This window comes from Salvelinus alpinus, chromosome 20 (genome assembly GCF_045679555.1).
Source record: "Salvelinus alpinus chromosome 20, SLU_Salpinus.1, whole genome shotgun sequence".
Lineage (NCBI taxonomy): Eukaryota > Metazoa > Chordata > Actinopteri > Salmoniformes > Salmonidae > Salvelinus > Salvelinus alpinus.
Genome location: NC_092105.1, coordinates 18401949 through 18410208, shown reverse-complemented (window position 1 = coordinate 18410208; position 8260 = coordinate 18401949). Strand labels below are relative to the sequence as shown.

At 47.3% G+C, this 8260-nt stretch overlaps 1 pseudogene; it reads right to left on the bottom strand.

Moving 5' to 3' along the window:
• Window positions 1–2074: 2074 nt before the first annotated feature.
• Window positions 2075–7492, bottom strand: LOC139546412 (lanC-like protein 3; annotated as a pseudogene).
• Between the last annotated feature and the right edge of the window lie 768 nt (window positions 7493–8260).

The window sequence follows — 8260 nt, the reverse complement described above, 5'->3', positions numbered from 1 at the left end:
GAAAGTTGCAATAAAGTTGCAAGAGTTCCCAGGTGATAAACAATGGTTTGAGTTGATCGAGATTACTAATGATGATATTTGGACCTATTTTAACAGCACCCTCAAGTGAACCATGTGTTGATCTGTGTAGGCCTAATACCTATCAGTATGCTAAGTATGCCGTATTATACAGTGCTCTCCATTACTCTTATTTGTATTTGCATTAGCACAGTAAACAGAGAAACTGGATATAATGTCGAGATGCTTGTGTCTCCGCCCGAACAATGGGATTCATAGTCCACAACGACGGGCCCTATCACGGCCAGAAGTGATGCAGCCTGGATTTGAACCAAGTACTGCAGTGACACCTCTTGTACTGAGATGCAGTGTTTTAGACCACTGCGCCACTGTACATTATCATCTAAAGGATGATCGAGAGCATCCTGTCGGGCTGTATCACCGCCTGGTACTGCAACTGCACCGCCCTCAACCGCAAGGCTCTCCAGAGGGTAATGCGGTCTGCACAATGCATCACTGGGGGCAAACTACCTGCCCTCCAGGACACCTACAACACCCGATGTCACAGAAAGGCCAAAAATACTGAGACTGTACTGAGACTGTAAAACAGCTTCTATCTCAAGGCCATCAGACTGTTAAACAGCCATAGAGAGGCTGCTGCCAACATACAGACTCAAATCTCTGACCACTTCAATAAATGAATGTAATAAAGGTATCACTCGTCACTTTAAATAACGCCACTTTAATAATGTTTTCATATCCTACATTACTCATCTCATATGTACATTTGAAGTCGGAAGTTTACATACACTTAGGTTGGATTCATTAAAACTCGTTTTTCAACCACTCCACACATTTCTTGTTAACAAACTATAGTTTTGACAAGTCGGTTAGGACATCTACTTTGTGCATGACACAAGTAATTTTTCCAACAATTGTTCAGACAGATTATTTCACTTAATAGCACAATTCCAGTGTGTCAGAAGTTTACATACACTAAGTTGACTGCCTTTAAACAGCTTGGAAAATTCCAGAAAATGATGTCATGGCTTTAGAAGCTTCTGATAGGCTAATTGACATCATTTGATTCAATTGGAGGTGTACCTGTGGATGTATTTCAAGGCCTACCTTCAAACTCAGTGCCTCTTTGCTTGACATCATTGGAAAATCAAAAGAAATCAGCCAGGAACTCAGAAAAAAATGGAGACCTCCACAAGTCTGGTTCATCCTTGGGAGCAATTTCCAAATGCCTGAAGGTACCACGTTCATCTGTACAAACAATAGTACACATGTATAAACACCATGGGACCACGCAGCCATCATACCGCTGAGGAAGGAGACGCGTTCTGTCTCCTAGAGATGAACATACTTTGGTGCGAAAAGTGCAAATCAATCCCAGAACAACAGCAAAGGATCTTGTGAAGATGCTGGAGGAAACAGTTACAAAAGTATCTATATCCACAGTAAAACGAGTCCTATATCGACATAACCTGAAAGGCCGCTCAGCAAGGAAGAATCCACTTCCCTAAAAACACATAAAGCCAGACTACGGTTTGCAACTGCACATGGGGACAAAGATCGTACTTTTTGGAGAAATGTCCTCTGGTCTGATGAAACAAAAATAGAACTGTTTGGCCACAATGACCATCGTTATGTTTGGAGGAAAAAGGGGGAGGCTTGCAAGCCGAAGAACACCATCCCAACTGAAGAACGGGGGTGGCAGCATCTTGTTGTGGGGGTGCTTTGCTGCAGGAGGGACTGGTGCATTTCACAAAATAGATGGCATCATGAGGAAAGAAAATGATGTGGATATATTGAAGCAACATCTCAAGACATCAGTCAGGAAGTTAAAGCTTGGTCGCTAATGGGTCTTCCAAATGGACAATGACCCCAAGCATACTTCCAAAGTTGTGCCAAAATGGCTTAAGGACAACTAAGTCAAGGTATTGGAGGGGCCATCACAAAGCCCTGACCTCAATCCCATAGAAAATGTGTGGGTAGAACTGAAAAAGTGTTTGCGAGCAAGGAGGCCTACAACCTGACTCAGTTACACCAGCTCTGTCAAGAGGAATGGGCCGGGGGCCTCCCGGGTGGCGCAGTGGTCTAGGGCACTGCATCGCAGCGCTAGCTGCGCCACCAGAGTCTCTGGGTTCGCGCCCAGGCTCTGTCGCAGCCGGCCGCGACCGGGAGGTCCGTGGGGCGACGCACAATTGGCCTAGCGTCGTCCGGGTTAGGGAGGGTTTGGCCGGTAGGGATATCCTTGTCTCATCGCGCTCCAGCGACTCCTGTGGCGGGCCGGGCGCAGTGCGTGCTAACCGAGGGGGCCAGGTGCACGGTGTTTCCTCCGACACATTGGTGCGGCTGGCTTCCGGGTTGGAGGCGCGCTGTGTTAAGAAGCAGTGCGGCTTGGTTGGGTTGTGCTTCGGAGGACGCATGGCTTTCGACCTTCGTCTCTCCCGAGCCTGTACGGGAGTTGTAGCGATGAGACAAGATAGTAATTACTAGTGATTGGATACCACGAAAATTGGGGAGAAAAGGGGGTAAAAAAAATAAAATAATAATAATAATAAAATTAAAAAAAGAGGAATGGGCCAAAATTCACCCAGCTTGTGGAAGGCTACCCAAAACATTTGAACCAAGTTAAACAATTTAAAGGCAATGCTACTAAATACTAATTGAGTGTTTGTAAACTTCTGACCCACTGGGAATGTGATGAAAGAAATGAAAGCTGAAATAAATCATTCCCTCTACTATTATTCTGACATTTCACATTCTTAAAATAAAGTGGAGATTCTAACTGACCTAAGACAGGGAATTTTTACTAGGAATAAATATCAGGAATTGTGAAAAACTGAGTTTAAATGTATTTGGCTAAGGTGTATGTAAACTTCCCACTTCAACTGTATATACTGCATTCTATACCATTTACTGCATCTTGCCTTTGCCATACGGCCATTGCTCATCCATATATTTATATGTACATATTCTTATTCATCCCTTTACATTTGTGTGTATAAGGTAGTTGTTGTGAATTTGTTAGATTACTTGTTAGATATTACTGCACTGTTGGAACTAGAAGCACAAGCATTTTGCTACACTCGCATTAACATCTGCTAGCCATATGTATGTGACCAATAAAATTGATTTGATTTGAAAGGGAGGCCTTCGTATTTTCACCTGACAGGAAATAAAGCAGAACGTCAATGTCAGCAGAGCATAGATGTTGTGGGAGAAATGTCCCACGTTGATAGCGACACCCTCACCCTCAGATATTAACAACACAGTTCATCTAAGAATCACATAAACACTTCACAATAATAAAAGAACAATCAGTGATCACATAACCAGTTCAAGTTTTAATTCTGTGGTGAGCCATCCTTGTAATGTAAGGAGGAAGGAAGGATGCATTGTTCAACCGTAGCCTTAATCACACAAACACACTGAAGAGTGGGAACTCTGATTGGTCGGGCTGAAGGAGGTCAACCAAGAAGCAAACGGTTCCAGACAGGCCCTCAAACAGACTATAAACACTGGTGACTGAGCAGGAGCCCACCTTGAACTCTTCCGTAAACAGGAAACCTGCAAACCTGTGGGGAGAAAAGAGGATACTTGGGTCAGGGCAGAGGAAGAGGCGAAGCTTGTGGGTCCACTACCGTCAACATCTGTCCACGCAGTGTTATTCAATGTGTTTCTATGGGCTCATTGAGCTTAATAAGCAGACTGATAAGCATATCGACTGTCTTCCCACCTTTGGGACAACGACTCCCATTGTTAGGGTGGAGACAAAATCATCTCGTCATTATATACAGTATCTTTGGTGAGGGTGAGGCAGGACAGGGGGTTGCATCTCAATAGTCAAAAGTTGCTTCCTCTTCTCATGTCCTATCTCCACATATGCGCTGATGTGAAAGAGCACGTCAGGTGAAAGCACTACACTGCAAGGAATCCACTACGTTGCTTTAACCCAGCCTGTGTTTTCAGATCAGTGCAGACCAAGGAGAGGAAGCCACTAGAAGCTATGGACTTTCATCAAGGGTGAGATAAGGGGAGATAAACAAAGAAATTAGATATTAGAAGAGTACAGGAGACAGAGAAAGAGAGAGAGGCTCCAACTGAGCCTCCATGCCTCTGAGCACGGTAGATGTATTTGGAGTTCCCTGTGAGGCGGTACAGTAACATGAAGACGTAGGGACTGCCTGCCACCCCATGGCAGATCCCTGGACCTTTCTTCAGCAGGCCCTTCTGCCACACCTGCTCCCCACTGCGGATGCATGTGTCTAGGTACTGGGGCTTCCTATTGATCAGGTAGGCTTTGGCAAAGAGGTAGGCTACACCTGGGAAGAGGCATGAGCATCAATTACATTGGAAACCTGGGAAACCACTTACCTTATCTAAATCAGGACATCAATCAATTAAGAGCCAGATTGAAAGTGTACCTGGGGCTCCATGGCACCAGTGCACCAGCTCATTCTCCCTCTCTGTCATGGCTCCCAGCTCGGCTGGCTAGTTACAGTTCTGCTCCTGGTTCATGAGGAAGTCCACACTCTGCCAGACCAGATCCCTGTCCCCTCCATTCAGCACCTCCTAGTAACACAGCAGCATCTGCAGCACCGACGACAGGCCATGGGCCGCACCTGGGGAGAGAAACACAGGTGCACACACACACCACACACACACAAGCAGCACATACATGATTCAATAGCCAGCATCCATTCAAAAAGACAGCCTCTCTGATTCCATTAGAGAATACCCTGTGACTCTTGCAGTCAAATGCTGGACACATGGAACACGTGTGTTCTATTGAGGTGGTGGGTCCAGGTCTGGGTACTGTGTTCTGTTGAGGCAGTGGGTCTGGGTACTGTGTTCTATTGAGGCAGTGGTTCTGGGTACTGTGTTCTGTTGAGGCAGTGGTTCTGGGTACTGTGTTCTATTGAGGCAGTGGGTCTGGGTACTGTGTTCTGTTGACAGTGGTTCTGGGTACTGTGTTCTGTTGAGGAAGTGGGTCTGGGTACTGTGTTCTGTTGAGGCGGTGGGTCTGGGTACTGTGTTCTGTTGAGGCGGTGGGTCTGGGTACTGTGCTCTGTTGAGGAAGTGGGTCTGGGTGCTGTGCTCTGTTGAGGCAGTGGTTCTGCGTACTGTGTTCTGTTGAGGCGGTGGATCTGGGTACTGTGTTCTGTGCTCTGTTGAGGCGGTGGGTCTGGGTACTGTGTTCTGTTGAGGCGGTGGGTCTGGGTCTGGGTACTGTGTTCTGTTGAGGCGGTGGGTCTGGATACTGTGTTCTGTTGAGGTGGTGGGTCTGGGTACTGTGTTCTGTTGAGGCGGTGGGTCTGGGTACTGTGTTCTGTTGAGGCGGTGGGTCTGGGTACTGTATTCTGTTGAGGCGGTGGGTCTCGGTACTGTGTTCTGTTGAGGCGGTGGGTCTGTGTCTGGGTACTGTGCTCTGTTGAGGCAGTGGGTCTGGGTACTGTGTTCTGTTGAGGCGGTGGGTCTCGGTACTGTGTTCTGTTGAGGCGGTGGGTCTGTGTCTGGGTACTGTGCTCTGTTGAGGCAGTGGGTCTGGGTATTGTGTTCTGTTGAGGCGGTGGGTCTGGGTACTGTGTTCTGTTGAGGCGGTGGGTCTGGGTACTGTGTTCTGTTGAGGCGGTGGGTCTGGGTATTGTGTTCTGTTGAGGCGGTGGGTCTGGGTATTGTGTTCTGTTGATGCGGTGGGTCTGGGTATTGTGTTCTGTTGAGGCGGTGGGTCTGGGTACTGTGCTCTGTTGAGGCGGTGGGTCTGGGTATTGTGTTCTGTTGAGGCGGTGGGTCTGGGTATTGTGTTCTGTTGAGGCGGTGGGTCTGGGTACTGTGTTCTGTTGAGGCGGTGGGTCTGGGTACTGTGTTCTGTTGAGGCGGTGGGTCTGGGTATTGTGTTCTGTTGAGGCGGTGGGTCTGGGTACTGTGTTCTGTTGAGGCGCTGGGTCTGGGTACTGTGTTCTATTGAGGCGGTCGGTCTGGGTACTGTGCTCTGTTGAGGCGGTGGGTCTGGGTACTGTGCTCTGTTGAGGAAGTGGGTCTGGGTACTGTGTTCTGTTGAGGCGGTGGGTCTGGGTCTGGGTACTGTGTTCTGTTGAGGCGGTGGGTCTGTGTCTGGGTACTGTGTTCTGTTGAGGCGGTGGGTCTGGGTACTGTGTTCTGTTGAGGCGGTGGGTCTGGGTACTGTGTTCTGTTGAGGCGGTGGGTCTCGGTACTGTGCTCTGTTGAGGCGGTGGGTCTGTGTCTGGGTACTGTGTTCTGTTGAGGCGGTGGGTCTGGGTACTGTGTTCTGTTGAGGCGGTGGGTCTGTGTCTGGGTACTGTGTTCTGTTGAGGCGGTGGGTCTGGATACTGTGTTCTGTTGAGGTGGTGGGTCTGGGTCTGGGTACTGTGGCTGCTACTGGGCTTTCACCTATCTAGTCCTTTCAGGTAAGAGCAAAGGCGTCACACAAATGACAAAGAGGTCATTTAAGGCCCTCATGACAATATAAACTCATTAGCAATCCCGCCTCCTGCCACTCAACCATGTAGGCTAGACATGTAGGCCTACTTACCCAAATACTTTGTCCCATAGTAGGAGTACATGAGAGGAAAGGGTTTTCTCTTCCTTGTGGCATACTGTTTACCAGACTCTATGATAGCCTGGCAAATGGCCTGGATCTGATCCTTGCTAAGAATGTGTGAAATTAGATTTGATAAGTGTTATTTCATTAAAGTAATGTTTGAGATCAGGGAATATGGAGCCAAGAGAGGCAGTAGAGATACATTATTTTTCAGGTCATATTTCTCCTGGTCAGTAGCCCTAAACATTTTTTGATTTTAGTAATTGGTATTTTCCCTGTTCCCTCAGGCTCTCACCTCTATCCCCAGTTTCTGTTTCAGAACCAGGGCAGCGCACAGGTACCCCGCCCGCCCCACGAACAGCTCGTCAGAGCCGCACTCCAAGAAATTGATGGGTGAGCATATCTTCCACAGGTTCCGAAATTTGGTAAGCGGCTTGACGAAGTCCGCCAAGCCCAGGGCTTTGTACACCATCGCGGCAACGGCATAGATGTCCGCCCCGCCGAGGAGAAAGGAGGCCTGCATGTTTGTGTCCTTCTCCCCATCCACGTACCCAACAGACACGTCAATGATCTGCTTTGAGGTTTTGAGATAAGTATCCATATGGTCGGAAAACAAAGCACATTCGGAGACATGGTACAGCTTGTATGCCACCCCAGCGGGTCCGTCGTATAGCCCACCATCGCAGTCAGTGGATCCGAGTGGCACCTTGTATAGAATCTTCTCTATAAAAGGCATTGGCCGTGGGTACCACCGATTCGACGCCTTGACCTACGAGGAACTTACCTTTGTAGTCGGCGAAACAGTTGGCAAAGCAACGGGTGTTTTCCATCACCAATGGAAAGAAGCAATGCACTGGCCAATAGCCTACCACTGACTGTTAAACGCCTTGGATAAAATGTCTAGTAGCCTAATGTTGGTGATGATCAGGCGTCTTTATGGAACCCGGAAAGGTCTTATTCTACCAACCATAAACTACCTAAGATTTATGGGACTTGTATTCTCAACACCGCATTCTCTATCCCCCTCAATCAATGCCGATTTGTTATTGTTATTCCAACATCACATGTGCCTAGTGTTTGAAGACAATTATTTTTGTTAATCAATCGATTAAAGCAAATTATTCCAACCACTTTTGATCAGAAAAATCACAGACCAGCAACAAGTCTTATCTCATAGGCATACATGCCTTCCAAGTACAGGCGTGTTACCAGTAGATGGTGGTATATGCACAAGTTTACACACGGCTTGTTTATCATGCAATGAACGTCAAATGTAAAGTATACTTTTTTCCCATTTAGTTTAAAACCAAACAAAGTTGGACATAGTTAGTAGGCCTATAGACCAAAAATGCCTATGGGAACGTTCTATTCCCCTTTGATCACTGAATGCAATGCAAGTAGACAGGACTCAGCTATATATGATACACGATGTCCATAAACAGACGGTAGTCACGTTTATTTCGTAGCAGATCAAAGCAAGAGTGCCTTAGCTGGCCGTAGCCCCCGTTGAGAAATATTTTTCAAACGGGAGAGGATGAGGGCGTAATGCACAGATGTACTCGCGGTTCCATATACGGCTAGACCGTCGGACCAGATGCTGTCGGTGGTGCTAAAACTCATTGCGGCACAATGAGCGGCACAAAGACAACATTATATAAATAATTGTAATATAGTTAAGAGAGTTCACGA